Genomic DNA, 18239 nt, shown 5'->3' on the forward strand with positions numbered 1-18239 from the left:
TGAGTCAGCACCAGGGGGGGGGGGGTAGGCTGTTACTTAATAACCCATTTTCTAACCCAAAGAGAGACCTGAGTTTTTCTATTGTTCGACACAACCAGAGCAATCTTTGCAAAGAAGGAAAGGAAGGGGGTGAGTACCGTATATACTCGACTATAAGTCAAGAAATTTTGGTCTAAATCTTTAGTCTAAAATCTGGGTCAGTGTATTCATGTGTCAATGTTGGAAACAGATGGTGCAATTGGTGGCTCAATAAGCTCTGTGTATCCCAACATTTGGGGACTTGGGCTAGAGGAGAAGGTCCAGTTGGCCGCCTTCCTCTCCCTCCACTTCTCTATCTTAGTCCTGGACAAAGTGAATCCACCAAGTCCTCCATCCCATGGTCTAGGAAGGAGTAATAGAATAGGACCACCAAAGAGGGGACTCCTATCTCATTTCTCATCACTGCATTTCTTCTTACTGCATCACTGCTTCTTAGCAGGGGGTTGGACTAGATGGCCCATGTGGTCTCTTCCAACTCTACTATTCTATGATTCTATTTATGCTGGGTCTGTAATAAAAGCAGGTTGCTGTCCTTGTTCTTCTCCCGGTGCCTTTTTTCAGTCTACATTCTCTTTCTTTTTTGCATTTTCTTTCCCTAACAATATTTGTACAGATGTAAACATTTTAAGATCAGCAATACAATTTACACCTCGCCCCATTGCAACCCCTCAAAGAGAAGTCCTTCTCTTTAACTCTTCCTAAGCATTACTAAAAGAAAAGGAAGAGATTTGTTACACATCCCTAAAATGTACCTTCAACTTACCCGTGGGTGAAAATTCTATAGTTCTGGGCCCCAGCCTGCTGTTGACTAATCCATGAAATTGACTTATAGTCAAGTGTATACATTAATAATTTGTAGTGTATACTTCGCTTTGGACCTCCTGGTTTCCCAATTGTACAAGGAAGACACGGCATTCATCCAAACGAAGTAGACTACACAATGGAAACAATTTGAAATTGTTAGGCTGCCTTGGGACTTATGGATGAACAATTGGAAAAGAACAATGGAAAACTACTTTAATACATGACTGTAACATCAAGATTATTGTATATAAAAAGATGGAAGAATTCAACATCACCTATTGGAGAGGAATGGTTGCTGCAACTGACTGAATTAACAAGAATGGAAAAATTATCTTGTTTAATGAAAAATCATTGGTGCTATTTCTAAGTGATTTTACAAAAAGAAAATGGTTTGTAACTTTTGGTTTTGATAATTAATAGAATTTGTTTATTGAAAGAAGTGGCTTCCATAGTATTAGAATGAGCGGTATGATTATATTAGACATACTTGAAAAATCGAAAACTGGAAGCCACTTTTCTTTATATTACATTTTGTACTCTGGGCGTTTTTCTTTTTGCTTTCTTTTTCTTTTCTTGTTCTGAATGTTTGTACAGTAGGTTTTTTTTTTTACTGTATTTGGAAAAATCTTCAATAAAAGATACAGGAAAAAGAAATTGCTACATTGCCTAAAAACATCTCAAGAGTAACCATATCATTAATTAAAAATTGGAAACAGAACAGTTGCACGTTATTATCCTCAAAAAAAAAACCAAAGTTTTACAGATCTGAAGCACTAAATAAGAGGAAGTTAATTAATTTGCTTGTGTTTACTTGCCTTTCCAAATAAAAGAAAACTACATTAGTGTCTGGTATTCCCCATAGTAACCTATGGATGCGAGAGCTGGACCATAAGGAAGGCTGAGCGAAGGAAGATAGATTGTTTTGAACTTTGGTGCTGGAGGAAAATCCTGAGAGTGCCTTGGACCACAAGAAGATCCAACCAGTCCATCCTCCAGGAAATAATGCCCGGCTGCTCACTGGAGGGAAGGATATTAGAGGCAACGATGAAGTAATTTGGCCACATCATGAGAAGACAGGAAAGCTTGGAAAAGATCATGATGCTGGGGAAAATGGAAGGAAAAAGGAAGAGAGGCTGACCAAAGGCAAGATAGATGGATGGTATCCTTGAAGTGACTGGCATGAACTTGAAGGAACTGGGGGCGGCGATGGCCGACAGGGAGCTCTGGCGTGGGCTGGTCCATGAGGTCACGAAGAGTCAGAAATGACTATGTGATTGAGCAGCAGCAGCAGCATTACTGTCAACTTTATACTCCTTAGTGTTACTATTAGACATCAAGGGAAAACAGGACTATTCTACTAGTACAAATAAAAAAGATAGAGGACCAGCAAAATAATATCTGCAGTGTGTAAATGTGCTTCTTTATATAGTTCTAGTGTCAGTTGGCTATTCCAGAATATTCTGTTCCAGATGTTGGTAACCATCTCTGGGGCTGCACATAATCCATTTTCACATCCCTCAAAAAGTCACACTCAGCCCCTTTCCCAAACCCTGGAGAGGTTGGAAAGGGACATGGGTGGGAGTCTGCTTAGGTGATTAAACCGATTGAGAATGGAGTTAATTTTAAATGGCCAATCCCAGCCCTTGAAACCTTTTCAGGTTGAATTGGGCATTTCAAAATTGACTTTTTTTTTCAGAAGGGGAGGATTAGACTAGAGTTTTGTTTAGGGTCTGAAGGTTTTGGGAAATTCAAACAGGGCACTTGTTGAGCACCAAAGGCTTTTAACCCTGAAGAGTGCCATCTCTGCTCTGCTTTCTCTATCTCGATATCTCTCATATGCTCCCACCCCATTAGTTACTCCTCTTTGTGCTTCCAAGAAGGTTCTCAAACTCTGTCTTAGAAATATCTTGCCTCAAAATATATATTTGAACCCTTAATCGTGCTGACTCCGGTGTGCTACAGCACTTCTTGAATGTTTAGAGTAGCTCATATAATTATCTCATAATCCTTGAATGTGCTCTAGAAGTAGAGCTATTATTATCCCAGTATTGCAGACTGGATGTTCGGAAAGAGACTACAGACTACATACTAAAATAATAGCAGAGGTTTTCCACCTCTGAAACTTTAAATCTCTCCCAGTGCGAGAGACAATTCAGCATCGGCTCCACCCATTTATTCCATAGCCTTGTCACTCCCAAACACACACCTCTGCATTCTTTAATGGCCAGAAAGAAGTAGGATGGTCAAAAAAGGATGGACGTGATGGCAGGACCACAAAAGGAGCAAGCAGGACTCAACTACTGCCATCTTCCACAAAGCAGTGGTACAGTACGCTTATTCAGCCAACTCCAAAGCTCAAAATACATCATGCAAGCTTTCAAAGCTTCACCAACTTCTTCATTCAGCAAAGATGTTAAAAATCATATAGGAGCAGAAAAAATGTTATAGCCATAGGCTTGCATTTCATCTCAGTGACTCTGATATCAGTTCAGATATAATCTAGTTATCAGTGCAGGTATTGGCTATGTGAGAACTAGGGACAAAGGAAAATAAAAGACAGGGAGTAAAATTTCAACTCCATTAGCAACAGAGAAGTAACTTCCCTTGAGATCCAGAGACTTTTATGTTGTTAATGGAGTTGGAAATTAGTTCAGGTATAAGCTACCAAGTGGAAATTGTGCTTAACCTTCTGGCTGTTTTTAGCATTCATTTATTTATAAGATTTATGTACTGCCATTCATGGCCTAAAGGCCACATATACCCCTGATCTTGGAAGCAAACCAAAGTTAGCCATGGTGAGTTCTTAGATAGGAGACCACCAGCAAATACTAGGAGCTAAATACTAAATTGGCTATATTTCAGAGGAAGGAAGTGGCAAAACCACATCTGAATATCCCTTGCCTTAAAAAATCCTATGAAATTTATGGGGCTGCCATAAGTGAACAGATAACTTAAAGTAATGTGCACACACATTGATATATGAGTGCTTTCTACTAATGAAATACAAAAGAAGGGTTACTGATGAACGTTAAGGAAACAAAAATAATGACCACAGATGATTTACATAACTTTTAAGTGAGTAATTAAAACACTGAAATGCTTAAAGATTTTCTATACCTTGACTCGGTCATTAATTAAAATTGTGACTATAATCAAGTAATCAGAAGAAGACAAGCTTTGGGAAGGGCGTCTATGAAGAAACTAGATGAGACCCTCAAGCATAAAGATATAGAATCAAATGCCAAAGTCAGAATCATCCATATCACTCATGTAGTTCTGATTTCTATGTATTATTGTGAAAGCTGAAAGGAAGAAAATAATCCAATTTGAAATGGAAAGCAAGTTCCATGAACTGCTGAAAAGGCAAATGAATGGATCCTAGGGCATATTGAGCATAAACTTGCAAGATGACAAAATTGAGGCTGTCATACTTTGGACATATAATGAGACACCAGGACTGGAAAATACACTTAAGACCTGGTAAAGTGAAAGGTTGTAGAAGAAGAGGACGACAAGGTCATATTTGTAAGGTTTGAATGGAACAACAGACTAGAGCTTTGGGGTTCTTTACAGGGTCACTATAAGTCACTATTATAGGAAATAATAATAAATTATGTTTTATAATCCAATAGTCAAGTCAGTATTCTGTCTTTGTAAGCATATCTGATTCACTAAGAGCAATTAGGAGTCTGCAGCCAATTACTAAAAATGTTCCTTAGTCTACAACCACAGGACTGATTAAGACTGTAAGACTCATTACATTTACAACTGAAAGTGTTGCACTGCACACAATGGGATTTACCAAGTAAACATACATAAGATTGTGCTATGACAATCTGATTTTTCCCAGATAGCAAAGAAAGAAAGAAAACTAAGAAGACTAAACCAGTGGGATTGGGATAGAGGAGGTTTCTTCTTCTTTGGCTCCTTCTACACTGTCATATAAAATCCAGATTATCCTCTTTGAACTGGATTATATAATCTAGTTCAAAGCAGATAATCTGTATTATCAGTCTTGAAAATCTGGATTATATGGCAGTGTAGAAGAGGTCTAAGAGTTTATGGGGTGATCTGGCCAAAATTAAGTAGATTCAAGTGTAGGGTTTATGAAGTTTTGTAAGCCTGCCTTCTCACACTTTGCACCCATAATTTAAACTATGGATGAGTCACTCTATAACCCATTCATTCCAGCCTTTAACAAAACTACACGAACTTAGAAGTTTTCTATATTTCCTTCATTGTAGCCAAATGTAAGTTTGCAGAAAGACAGAGCATTCCTTTTGACATCTGCTTTGCTAAAGAAAAATCAATAGCACAAAGAATGGTGAAACACATCACAAGGGACAAGGCTCTAACCTACATTCCAAAAACTTGCTGATAAACTTGTTCAGAGCCCTCTGCTTAACACTCAAATATTTATTGCAGGGAAAGAATCTTGGTATTAGTTCCTGCATCTGTTGATATAAGAATATAGAAATTATCCTTACAAACAATGCTCCGGTCTCCTGTGTCCGGAACATAAATAAAGGATATTGGATGCTCAATATTTAATTAAACAAAGAGACAAATTATCCTTGTCTATTAGATTAGCTCGAGAAGAATTACAATTACACAGAATTGGAACATGCCACACAGACGTCTATTGCACATGACCTAGAGAAATGGAGCTGCCTAAGGTGGCATAACATCAAGTATGTAATGTTACCCCTTTGCTCCATTATTGCCTCATACTTGGCATGTTTTCTAAAATTAATTTCTAGTTTGAATAATAGAAGGACTGCCAGATCATCCTTTGTTCCTTATCTCTTTCACCAGGCGCATATATTCCCCATTTAGAACTAGATGCAATGCTATGAAATTCAGGGAGTTGTAGTTTTAGAAGACTTTTAGCATTCTCTGGCAGGAAGAACTATTGCCTCACCAAACTACAAATCCCAAGATTACACAGCAGTGCACCATGGCAATTAAAGTGGTATCAAACTGCATTAATTCTACAGTTTAGAGCAGTGGTTCTCAACCTGTGGGTCCCCAGATTTTTTGGCCTTCAACTCCCAGAAATCCTAACAGCTGGTAAACTAGCTGGGATTTCTGGGAGTTGTACGCCAAAACACCTGGGGACCCACAGGTTGAAAACCACTGGTTTAGAGCCAACCAGGGGCAGCTATCTGACAATGTTTGTATTTCCAAAGAGATCTTCAATTACGTCTCTTTACCAACTAGGATTGCCTTTTCCTGACCTGCTTCTAAACAGTTGATGATACAGTAGAGTCTCACTTATCCAACACAAACAGGCTGGCAGAATGTTGGATAAGCAAAAATGTTGGATAATGAGGGATTAAGGAAAAGCCTATTTAACATGGAATTACCTTATGATTTTACAAATTAAGCACCAAAACATCATGTTTTACAAGTCTGCAACTTGTTTGGAAGAGTGGCTGCACTTGTGTTGTTGTTGGGTACGTTGCCCCGCTGTATGTTGCTGCCTAGAGAAACACTACAGCTGTGGATCTGGGCGGGAAGCAGACTGCACTGGATATGCAGAACGTTGGATGAGCGAGACTCTACTGTACCGATTTCCATGCCATGAAAAAGGCTTACCTGCTCTTCAGTTGCACATCAGAGCCGTGTTAACGGTACAAGAGCAGGCAAGGCAGAAGTACCGTAGCTTTCCCCCCTTGATCAGTTGGTAGCATAGGTTATTTCTCTGATGGGTTACTGCCTTTTGTAGAATATTCACCTATGCACACCTGCACTTATTTATCCATACAGCTAGTTCTCTAAGGTGTTATTAAAAAGACAGAGAGTAGCAAATTCAAGTAAACCCTTATATAGGAAGGGTGAGCACTTCAGAAGAGCTGCTTCCCAATCCCTTTTCGTTTTGTTGATCGTTTAAAAGCCTGGCCTTCAAAAGCGCCTGGGCCCCCATTGCAGCTGCCCTGATCATTAAGGGCACAATTGGGGAGAAAAGAGCGAAAACAGAGCTGCACATTCCATAGGGGTTTTGTTCCAATTCAAGCTCAACTAAAGGCAAACGGGATTTTGCTCATTACTTTCCCAGCACAAGAAAACATTTTGGTTTGCAACAAAGAAGCTGGTTAAATGGGTTCTTTATCCCCTGCCATCCGTATTCCTATTATTGCTAGTTAATTAGGCCTTGGCCATCCTCGCCCCAATCATTCACTACTACAGGCAGGACAATCAGAAAAGCAGGTGTGTGGTATGACCTTTGCTGTTGGCACTGGAGCACACAAAGGCAGTGCCATAGTAGCTGAGAGACGTACTTTTGAGGGCAGCTGTGTTAGCAAGAAGTCTCAGATATCATACGCATAAAAATACTGTGTTTCTTAATGAAATACTCATCCTGGTGTAGCAGTTGGAGCATTGAATTATGATGCTGGAGAGCACGGTTCAAATCCCTCCTCAGGCATGCAATCCTACTGGGTGACCTTCGGCAAGTCACACTCTCTCAGCTTCAGAGAAAGGCAAAGGCCTTCACAACAACAGTGAAAGCGGTTGGAAGAGCGCTTTCACCCACAGAATCATTTTTAAATATTCTGTCTGGACACGCAAATATGTGCCTACTCAATCATGTATTTGTAGGACTGACATCTAGTCACAAAAAGTATAAGGCATTTCCTTTGGGGACAGACAAACATGTCCATTTCTGGTTTGCTGTTTCTCTTTTTTTCAGTTCATTGTTTTTCTACATCATTTTGCATTTTTCAATTGAGCATGGGAATTCATATTCATTTCTGTGTACATTCTTCCCAAAATAGCCATGTTTTGTATGTATGGAAACATAATATATACATTTTGGCAAGCATTTCCCTCTTAACTGAAAGTTTTTAAATGCTGCTTTCACTAACACGTGCAGTTTAATGGGTGTTTTGCCTAGACAACCATTTTGATTGACAAATTTTTAAAAATGTAAATATAAGTGTATAAGTATATTTCAGTCTGTCTATTGCATTGGGAATGCACTTTAGCTAGGTTTACCGGAAAATGTGAACAGAATTATATTTCTACCTATCCCTAAGCTCCTAACTCCAGCAACATATGCTTCATTTAGGGGAAATTTTACATTCTCATAGATCATATTAGAGTTGCCAGGTGATCTGAAGAAATCCAAACTGGTTTGCTTCTGTCTTTTTAACAGAAGCTTGGATTGCAAAGTCAGCAAGTGAAACTCTTTAACAGCACCAGCAGTGGAGCACTATCCGTTGCTCCTAGTTATGCTTTCTGCAAACCATGATGAACATTGTTCTCTGCTAGTTTCTGTACCTCAAGTTGCTGTCAAGGACAAAGCTAAAGAAGGCAGCTGAAAAATTGAGTCTCGGAGATGTGTCAGAATTTTGCAAGAATTTTTGCTTGTGTTAAGGTCTGTAAAAACATGTGTGGACTGGCTATCTGTAATAGTTGCTGTCAAAATTCTGGTGATTATTTTCTGGATGAAAATACTAAAGATTATAGTTTTACAATTTAAAGTTCTAAAACTATTAGATTCAATTGCACTTTATGGGCAGTATCCAACATTTAAGTGGTGACATTCCATGAGTGCATTCTCTAGAGCAGTGATTCCCAAACATTGCTTCTTTTGGATTTCATTTCCCAGAATTCTTGACAGTTGGACAAGACTCTAGAGATTCTGGGAGTTGAAGTCCAAAGCAGCTGGAAGATCAAAGTTTGGAAATTAATTGCTCTTTGAGGAACAATTAGAACAAGGAACGACTGGTATTATGACAAGGGTATAAAGCCCTAGAAATCCAAGAGACACACATCCCTAATTTCCACTCCTAAACACATACTGCTGGTTTTTGACTGAACTCAAAATAACTAGATATTAAAAGTAATGGCTTGTTTAGCTGACCATCATGTTCCTGAAGGCTTTTGAAAGCACAGAATCATTTTTTTAAAGTTGTCTCTGGAAGGTGCATAAAGGTTCCTACAGCTTGAATGTGGATTATAGCCTGCTTGAAACAGTTCCTCCAGCAATGAGTGCAATGGGTGATGCAACTATTCTGAAACTGCTTTTGGAGGAGAAAATAAACCCTAGCACAATGGCTTCTGGAATGGCTTGTGTACCTGGCTGTGGTAGGGTTTCTGCAAAAGCAACCAGTTTTCAGAGTGACTTCTGAAACAAGCCCATCTGCAAAAGGTCTTGTGCAAAGGGATGGTGCAAGTGGCACTAGAGAACAGCATCTTAACAAATTGTGCAAGGACAGCAATAGTTTCCCATAAGCAGAATGATACTTGTGTATGCAACCCTCCAAGACACTGAAAAGATTTTTAGGACTGTGCTGCTGAAGGATTATCAGTCCTTTGCAGGCTTAGGAGGTCACCTGAATACAAAGAATGAGTGCTTTTTGTGCTGTTAGCACACAGCATACACTTTTTATTTTTAAAAAGAGAACCATCTTTATTTGCAGACGTGCCAGTGAGAGCAAATTCATTTTGTTTTCCCGAGTGCCCTTCTGAAAGTTATTGCAATTGTGCATCTGACTGAAAATCCCAATTTCTCCGTCTTTTTCCGCCTTTGCCCTGCCCTTGGCTGGACACCTGCACAACCTGACTGTGAGAAAGTGCCTCTAATTACCTGTCACTGTTCTCAGCATGCCCAGTTAACGATGGCTCTGTCTACCTTTCATGGAAATGGTTTTGCATTCTGCACAGAGCATTCCTTACAATGGGCTGAGGGTGATGGAATCTTTGGCCCTTACGTTTGAATAGCAGCTCTCTTTTCTTTCTCCTTTTTCAGAAACATCTTACAAAACCTGAGCTGTAACCTGATCAGTGAAGCCATCTTCTTTTCAGCTGTGAATGGAGAGAAGAAGAGGCTCAGGAGAAGGAGAGATCAATCCCTCCACCTCTGTATGTCCTTTATCTAACAAGCCCTTGACACATTCATCCAATTCAACCTTGCGACACCCTGGTTTATCTCATTGGTCACTGGATACAAAATAAAGATGGGTGATATCTTTTGATGAGAGGAGGGATAGAGTTAAGGAATCTGTATTTCATGCCACTTTGCTGAGGTGGCCAAAGAAGAGGATTATTCCTCTGTGTAGCCCATGGCTTTTAGCCCTACATGAGTTATGAAAAGCAATCACATAGGAATAAAAAGCCATAGACCACAGCAGAGGGCTTAAAGAAGATAAGCCGAAGTCTTTAGAAAATACAAAAGAGCAGGATAAAAATAAGAACCTCCAAGCTGGGGCCACCTGGACTGAGTCTCCAAAGTTTCACATCACAGAGGTAGTCCTGGAAATTTTTACCTTGGCTAGTCATCTCCTGGGTAATTGATCCATTTCGATTGTTTCCAGTCTATTGAGGCTCATTCTTAATGAAATTTACTTTAGCTGTTTGCTCTCACCCCTGGAGTTTTGTTTTCAGAAGAGGTCTTTAAATAGGATGTGCATCCTTTGCAGGCCTGATGGCTCAAGCAAATTCTTCCCCCTTTTAGGCACACTGATCCAGGATCACTCAGGCATGGACAAACTTCAGCCCTCCAGGTGTTTTGGACTTCACAATTTCTAACAGCTGATACATTATTGGGAATTGTGTGAGTTGAAGTCCAAAACACCTGGAGAGCCCAAGTTTGCCCCTGCCTGATCTATCTCCTCCTGGCTCCTAGGAATCTAGATTCAGGTCTCTGGAATAGGGAACAGAATAAAGGGTTGGTCGCCCCTTACCCCAGATTGCTGGTAACGGAGGAGGGTGGCAAAAAGCTTTCACTTTCCCTACATCCCAGCAATGTTGAATGAATGGAGTCATAGGGATGGTTGGGTAGAGGTAGGTAGAATCCTCCTTCTCCAATGCCAGAGATACTGGCCATGATCACTAGAATGGAGATATAGTGAAAGCCTCCCACTGCACCTCTACATTGTTCATCTAAATGTTTGGATGCTAGGAAAGAGGGGGCACATAGGAAATGCTTTCCCCAAGACCTCTCTTTCCAGCAATCTCAGTTTTGCTAGGAACATGAGAAGAGTCATCCTCATCAACCTTCTTTCCCAGCACAATCAGACTATTGAAATAGCTAATTGGAAGACTGACAGAGATGATTCTCCTTACATGATACACAGCAATGTCACTCAGTAGCAGTGGCAACAAAACTGGTAGGAACTGGGACCAGCAACACCAATGATAACCCATCCTGGCTGCCTCTGAGAACTGCAAGTTGTCTACCCCATCAATGAAATACTGGGCATATATAGTTGATGTGCAAAACACCTGGAGGGTCAAAGTTTGCCCATGCCTAATTTAGATCCAAGAATCACACAATCAGTACACAATACAGCCCCCTTCTACACTGTCATATAAAATCCAGACTATCTGCTTTGAACTGGATTATGGCAGCATAGACTCATATAATCCAGTTCAATTAGATAATGTTTATTATCTGCTTTGATAATGTGGATTATATGGTAATGTAGAAGGGATCACAAAAGATGCCAGTGCTGAAAAGATTTTGCAAAAGGCTTAGCAGAAAAAACTGACCATTAGACACCAGGGAACTTAGTGTACTTTTGAGAACTTTAGAAAATAAAGATGAATGGCATGTCCTGCTGTATTGGAAGAACAAGCAATAAAACATACTTGCCCAAGATCATGCTGTACAAGTATCAGGGGCTGAATCTTTCGATCTTGGAAAATGCAAAGCTGATCATGTTTTTAATGCTAGCATAGAAACATCCTTATTTCCTAGATCAGATTATTTCATGAAGAAAACTATTATACTTACCCCAACTGTTTGTTTTTTTAAACTCCAAAACAAAATATGCTCCTGGAATTTATAAGTTTATCTTTACAAATATAAAAATCTATAACTTACTTGAAGATGTCCACTTCACAACCCATTAATCAGAGAGTGAATCTGTTTTATAACTATATTACAAAATGGACATAAATTACCAGGTACTTGAAAAAGCGCAGTACTAATGTATTATATGAAAAACTGCCAACTGCCCTCACCCAAAACCATCCACAACTGGCTCAATTTTGGCAGCACTGCAGTATGTCATGCACGGAAGCTGATGTATGTCTGAGCTAATGAAGATTCACTGTGACCTAGTTGTTCTGCATCTGCATTATTTCTCCTTCAATATATGATGAGATGGACTGTTTCATACATACACACACTATGTTTATAAACTCAAGTTTCCTTTGTATCATGCTCTGCATTTATAGGCCCACAAGAAAAGTGAGTTTCCATTAATTTCCTAAAAGATAGTGGGAGGAAATCTTACAAGGATCTGAAAGAGAATTACCTTACCCTTTCAATAGTGAATTAATTTCCAGATCTTTCCCAGAGGCATGCTTTTTTAAACATTTCTTTAAAAATGTGGCATTGTGGTCCATGTATGTTTTTTTAAACACACACAAATTGGAGTGGACCAAGTCCATGACTGGCAAATATGCCACAATGTGTTTTGCTCTTCTATTCTCCTTCCATGAATGTAATGAAAGTCAATAGGTGGGAGGAGGGTTGGGAAAGGGAAACACTTTTAAATCAACTGTACATTTCTAGTCAATGCAGGTTTTCGTTCCATTTTCAGACACAAGAAATGTGAGACCTGATTAAAGCATCTCTCATGGAAATAGCCTGAGATGAATGAATGGTGGCATGTGGGGCTCTGAAAGGTGTACAAAACAAAACTTTTTTGTAGCTCCCAGACAAAAAGGATAAAGAGAGTTGTACTGAGTGTACAATTTCCGCCTCCTGCGTTTCAGGTGGATGGTCTCTCTCCTCAGCTGCCTTTTCAAAGAAATTCCTCTTGGTGCTTAGGCAAGGGAAACGATAAAAAAGAGCTCTTGGAATAAGGAAAATGCTTTAATTAGTGAAGAACAAAATCTCCCCAGTGCTCCTTCCTACGGATGGGAACAGTTCCTGCTATTTAATGAATGTGTCTGCACCTTGTGCTCAAGATGGAATTTGTGGGCAAAATCTGCAGAGTGCCTATGTGGACACCAATGCTTTTATATCAGTTTGCCCAGCTGGAGAACTGGCCCTTTGCCTTTACTCTTCTCTCTGTGCAAATACTGGTCTGACTCATGTTTGCTCAACAACTGTGCATATTTATTAACATACTAACACCAGAGGATGATATTGGATGCATCCCCTCTTCCAGCATGTTTTTGCATTGCCTTCTGATGATTTTGTTTCAAAGTAACCCAAAGAGCTTGGGGTTTTTTCTTTCTTTCATCCAGGCAGTGAACTTTGCATACTTAGACATGGGCAATTTTATTTTTCTAAGAATGTGTTAAAAGACAAATTCCCCTATTCTGTTACTAAAACAAAAGGATTTGTAGAGGAAAGCATCTTACTCAAGATAGACCCATGACTCCACATGATCAAATGTGCTACATACGAGTAATCAATATGCACAAGATAGGGATATGTTTGATATGCTCTGGGGGAAGTGATACAATAAGCAATCTGCAAAAACTAACCAGATTTCATCTGAATTACACTGACCATCTGTAACATCCACATATATATGATAGTTAGCATGCTACAGTAGATAAAATGTTTGATTTAGCATTGGAAAGACACAGCTTCACAACTTTATTTGGCCAGTATGCTTAACCATCGCTCAGTCTGACCTACTTTATAGGGTTGTTGTGAGAGTGGCATGGACGGAACACAGGGGCACTGTATGTAATGCCTTGGGCTCTTGGGTACAATGGAGGGATACTGAAACAAACAAACAAATAGCCCATTGCTTTTAAAGCCATGCCCAGACCTTCCCACTATTAAATATTTGAATAGTAAAATGCTTAATCTTTCATAAATCAGTACAGCATAGCACAATATAATACATCATTTTTAAAAACTTTAATTTGTTTATTAGCATTAAGAGAGCATTAATTGGAGTGGTTTGCTTGTTCCCCCAGTTGGAAACATTGCCATGGATGTTCCATGAACTTTACCATGTGCGCTCATACAGTCATGCATTCCTTGTAGTCCTCACACTGGAAGCCAGCCTGGAGAAAACAGTAATCAATTGTGCATGCTCTGTGTTTCAAATGATATATCCAGCCGTAGTTCCAACAGCTGCCAAGTGGACATCTGTTCTATATACCCACCTTTTCTTTTGACTACAACAGACCTTGAGCATACACTCTGTATTCTCAACAACAGCAAATCTAAGTCACTGCTTCTGCATGGAAAAGAAGCTTATGAGGAATACTCTGTGTCTATATACTCTATTAGGTGGACTCGCCTAATGATTTACCAAAAGGATATACATCACCCCTCCTTGGAGATGCATTTTTGCATATGTAATATTAAATATACAGATATAAACTTGGAAATAATTAGTACTGTCAATCCAAGAGTCATACAATATGTCTTATCATAAAGGGGAAAGATGTACCTGGAAGACATATGCCTGTTTGCTCTATTTGCTAGGTATTGCTTTAAGGTCCCTACTCTCCCTTCTTTATCTTTGAATTAGATTGGCAATGGACACTCCTGCAACTAGTGGTTTCCTCCAACAAAAGAAGTGTTTTCTGTATAGCAGGCATATGAACGTTTGAAATACTTAATTTTGGCCATCAAAATGGTTAGAGGAAATGAACAATGGTTTGCATGGTCATTTGCATAATTTACTATTTTCTAGTGGAATCATATCTCTGAGATGTTTTTTGAATGACGTCTATAGATATTGCCCACTTCTACCAGCTATCAGTGTCATTTGGTGGTTTAGATTAAATTATCATGTGCATGTTCCCCACCTCCCTTAAAAAAAAAAAGGTCAGGTGTATTGCTTCATTTGGTTGAGAGTGTGAAAAGCCAACCAGTCATATAATATTTGGAGGGCATTTCTACAAACAATGCTGAGCAGAAGATCCCAGATCTCTGTCCCACAGACCTACTCTGTGGGCACCATAATGATCAACCAAGCAACTGAAAGGGAGCAAAAGTCGTCTGAGCAGATACCAACTCCATTTCAGTTTGAACTAATCCCACTTGTGTCCCACTTGTGTCTTTTTCAATGATTATCTCAGATAAAAAAGTTGTTCATCCAAAAGAGGGTATATGACAGGATTTCATATTTGATGCTCCTCACAATCACAAAACACATCATCTACATACAACTATGCCACAACCCACCCACCAAACCAGAGACAGGTGAATATCTTGGAAAAGATAGAATTTTTTGGACTACCAGATTCCTGTCAGTGAGGCATTTCCCCAGGTCACCCCACCTCTCCAACCACAGCTACCCAACATTTTCCCTCCAAATAATGCCTATTAAGGCTTCTTTGCTTAACATTTTAATAGTAGATTTTTACAAAAGAGGTCATTTTAATAACTGATACTTTGAAAGTTTTGCTTTCTCCACATTTGTAAATAAAAAAATCACAGGCTAAAAACACAACATGAAATGTTTTCTTTCAAGTTGTTAATTCATAAGTGATCCATCATGGACTAACTATGCAACCCTGTAGATGCTTATTCTCAAACAAGAGCAGACAATAGTCCTATGTCTATTTCCTTGTGAATAAGGATGAATGAAAAGAGCGAGACTTACTTTTGAGCATACCATTATGCTGTAAAAAGTCTTCTTACAATTCCTTGTGAAAACACCCCAAATCATCAGCTTTCATTCCAATTTACTTAAAAACAAAAGTAAAACAACCCCCCCCCCTTACATTTGGGTGGAAAGGGTGGCACATTTAGGTCGTTGCAGCAGTACCGGAATAAGAAATCAGAATAATTGCACATATACTCCCATTACCACATACCTACACTCCTTTCCCTGCCTTTCTGCCACTACTGACCCATTTTTAGCCATACTGCGTTTACATGCTCCCAGTCCTCCCATCTCCAAAAGACTGGAGTGAAGGCTCTGGCTATCAAACTGCAAATGATCTCACCTTCAGCAGACAACCTCCCCACTGGCAGCAGAGACAGTGCCAAGTCAGGCAGCTTTTTGGATGTAGGAACAGCAACAGTAGCGGCAAGAGCTATACAAGCTGGTGGTTGGAAGTCGGCAGGCTGGCTTTGTCCTGTTTTCCTAAACCCTTTCATAAAAGAGCACGTTTCAGGAAGAATTCTCTCGCTTGGCTGGTGAAGAGCACCGTAGGAATCCAGCAGGTGGCTGGCTGGCTCTGAGCAGGACACTGAAGATGTTGATGCCGGTGCACTTCCCTCTCTGCCACTCCTTGCTTGGAACCGGCCTCCGAGCAGAGTCCAACTAAACTTGACTCGCTTTGAAGCCCCTGACCTCCCCTCCCTTTTCTCGCCATTCCCTCTCTTGGGAGCCTTCAAGCAGGAGCAAAGTAGCTACTGCTGTGTTTCATACTTGAACTGATTCCGCATCAAGGCCCTTTAGATGCGGTGGACGAGCTGGGCAGTTGGGGGGGGGGGGGGCAGTGTTGAGGTAGGAGGAAATCAGGTATTTCTCCATTCCAGACTCTGGAGGGCCTTAATAACAAAGCCTCTATTTAACCAGATCCTGTGAAGCAGAAACCTCTTGTATCTACTTCAGTGCCTTTGATCTCACTCCCCCAGTGGGATGTGTATTAGTCATGTCCCTCCTGCTAAGCTCTTGCAGCCAAAGACCCGGGGAGAGGGAAAGCCCCCCTTTCCTGGCTTCCTTCCCTGCTCCTTCCTGCCCCCCCCCCCCTCCTGGTTTGGAAAACCTCTTCCTTAGGCAAAGGGATGGTAGAAAGGGCTCACCCATCCTTGTCTGGTCTCACAGCTGCTTCTCTTGCCATCTGATCCTCTGCTCTTTCCAGTCCACTCCCCCTTGTCCCCCCAAACACCATTGCCTTCCCAGCCTCAAAGTTTTCAAGGATAAGATGCAGACTCTTATCCCGGCCTTTTATCACTTACCCAGCCATTGAAGTGACAGCATCAATATTCCACTACGCCTTAGAGCCTTTCTTTTATTAGAACCTCCCCCCCCCCCCCAAACCCGGCCCCACTTGCTGTGACTAAGCACCTTGCAAAATCCATTCAGTCCTGGCTTAGCATCCTGAGAACATTAAAGTTGGTGGATGCTTTTCTTTTCTTTCTCTTTCCCCCCGCCCCCACCAAAAAGACCTTACTGGCAGCTGGACAAGGGATAAACAAAGGAAATATTTGACTGGATGCCTAGATCTTCTGGTACTGAATGTGCTTTTTTAACTCCTGTCTTGTGCCACTCCTTTGCCATGACTCCTTTATCTGCAGGCGGAAGGGCGGGTGGACAGACGCTCCGGAGATGAGGTCCTTGGGATCCAATTTGCCACCTGCAGAACTGGCTTCTAAAGCTATCAGGATTTCTTCCCGTTGATAATACACACCCGCCTTTGCCGCTTTGATCCACAGACCCCTTCAAACTTGCTTTCTTTCTCTTTGCCATTGACAGAGCATACACAAGCCCCACATAATTTAAGGGACACTTGACAATAAATCGTGGGTACAGATCTTTGCTATGAAACCAATTTGATTCCCTTGGGATCCTCCAGACAGAGTAAATATATCAGGACATTGTGGCATTGTTGCTTTAGTTCTTGTTTTTCTCCGGGACCTAAACTAAGGGCCCTTCTAGACAGGCCCTATATCTCAGGATCTGATCCCAAGTTTTCTGTGTATCCCAGATTATCTGAAAGCACGGACTCATATAATCCAGTTTAAAGCAGAAAACCTGGGATCAGATCCTGGGATATAGGACCTGTCTGGAAGGGCCCTACGTTTCTGTTACCTGGGACTATTTCTGATAATTCACAGCACCAGCTGCAACCGTTTATTTTACCTCCTATTTGTTAATTGTATATCAGAACAAAAAAACCCCTTTTTCTTCACTGCCCCCCCCTCTTTTAAATTATGGTATTATAGTGCCTCAGTGTATCAGTGAAATTATGCTTTTTCACTAGACTACAATAATTCTATCAAAGAGACAGAGAGAAGAAAATTTGCCTTTCAAATGACAGGACCATCTCACCAAACTATGACCCAGCTGGGTTTTTTTTTAAAAACAACAACAACAACAACAACAACAATAAACAAACAAGACCTCTTGCATAGATCCAAGAAATTCATACACCCCCCCCCCCCCCGCCCCAGATGAATGCACTGAATGGACATGGAGCAACCCAGCAAAGCCCAAAGATATCATAAGAATCATGCTTCTTTAGACTAGTTTGGAGGGGCTCACTGTATCTCAGCCTAGCCAGCAATGGGTTGGGAGTATTGCAAGGCTAAAAAAAGAGATCATAAAAGACAATATAAAATCTTTGGAAGAGGGTTTTGACAGGAATATAACTCAAAGTATAACTGGTATTAAAATATAATAAGTTGAAATAAACAGAAATTCCAAACAGTACACGTTCACATATGATTATCACCCTTTTTAGGACAAGAGGAAAGTGCTGGTGCCATCTCCCTCCTGTGATGCTATTAG

At 40.4% G+C, this 18239-nt stretch overlaps 1 long non-coding RNA gene and 1 other non-coding gene across 10 annotated transcripts in view; both read right to left on the reverse strand.

Annotated features, from left to right (window-relative positions):
• Window positions 1-18239, reverse strand: part of blacat1 (BLACAT1 overlapping LEMD1 locus) — a 103703-nt gene that overhangs the window by 22528 nt on the left and 62936 nt on the right. The window contains exon 1 of one of the 9 annotated variants that reach the window (XR_010005493.1): window positions 15381-15587. The exons of 7 other annotated variants lie outside the window; for them this stretch is intronic. This is a non-coding gene — a long non-coding RNA (BLACAT1 overlapping LEMD1 locus). Of the gene's footprint in view, window positions 1-6441; window positions 7996-15380; window positions 15588-18239 lie in introns of those variants that run through there. One more of the 9 variants, XR_010005499.1, reaches the window with a different exon arrangement.
• mir135-3 (microRNA mir-135-3) lies at window positions 9893-9987 on the reverse strand. Its single transcript, NR_129853.1, has one exon. It is a non-coding gene; the product is annotated as a microRNA mir-135-3 (primary transcript).

This window comes from Anolis carolinensis, chromosome 4 (genome assembly GCF_035594765.1).
Source record: "Anolis carolinensis isolate JA03-04 chromosome 4, rAnoCar3.1.pri, whole genome shotgun sequence".
Lineage (NCBI taxonomy): Eukaryota > Metazoa > Chordata > Lepidosauria > Squamata > Dactyloidae > Anolis > Anolis carolinensis.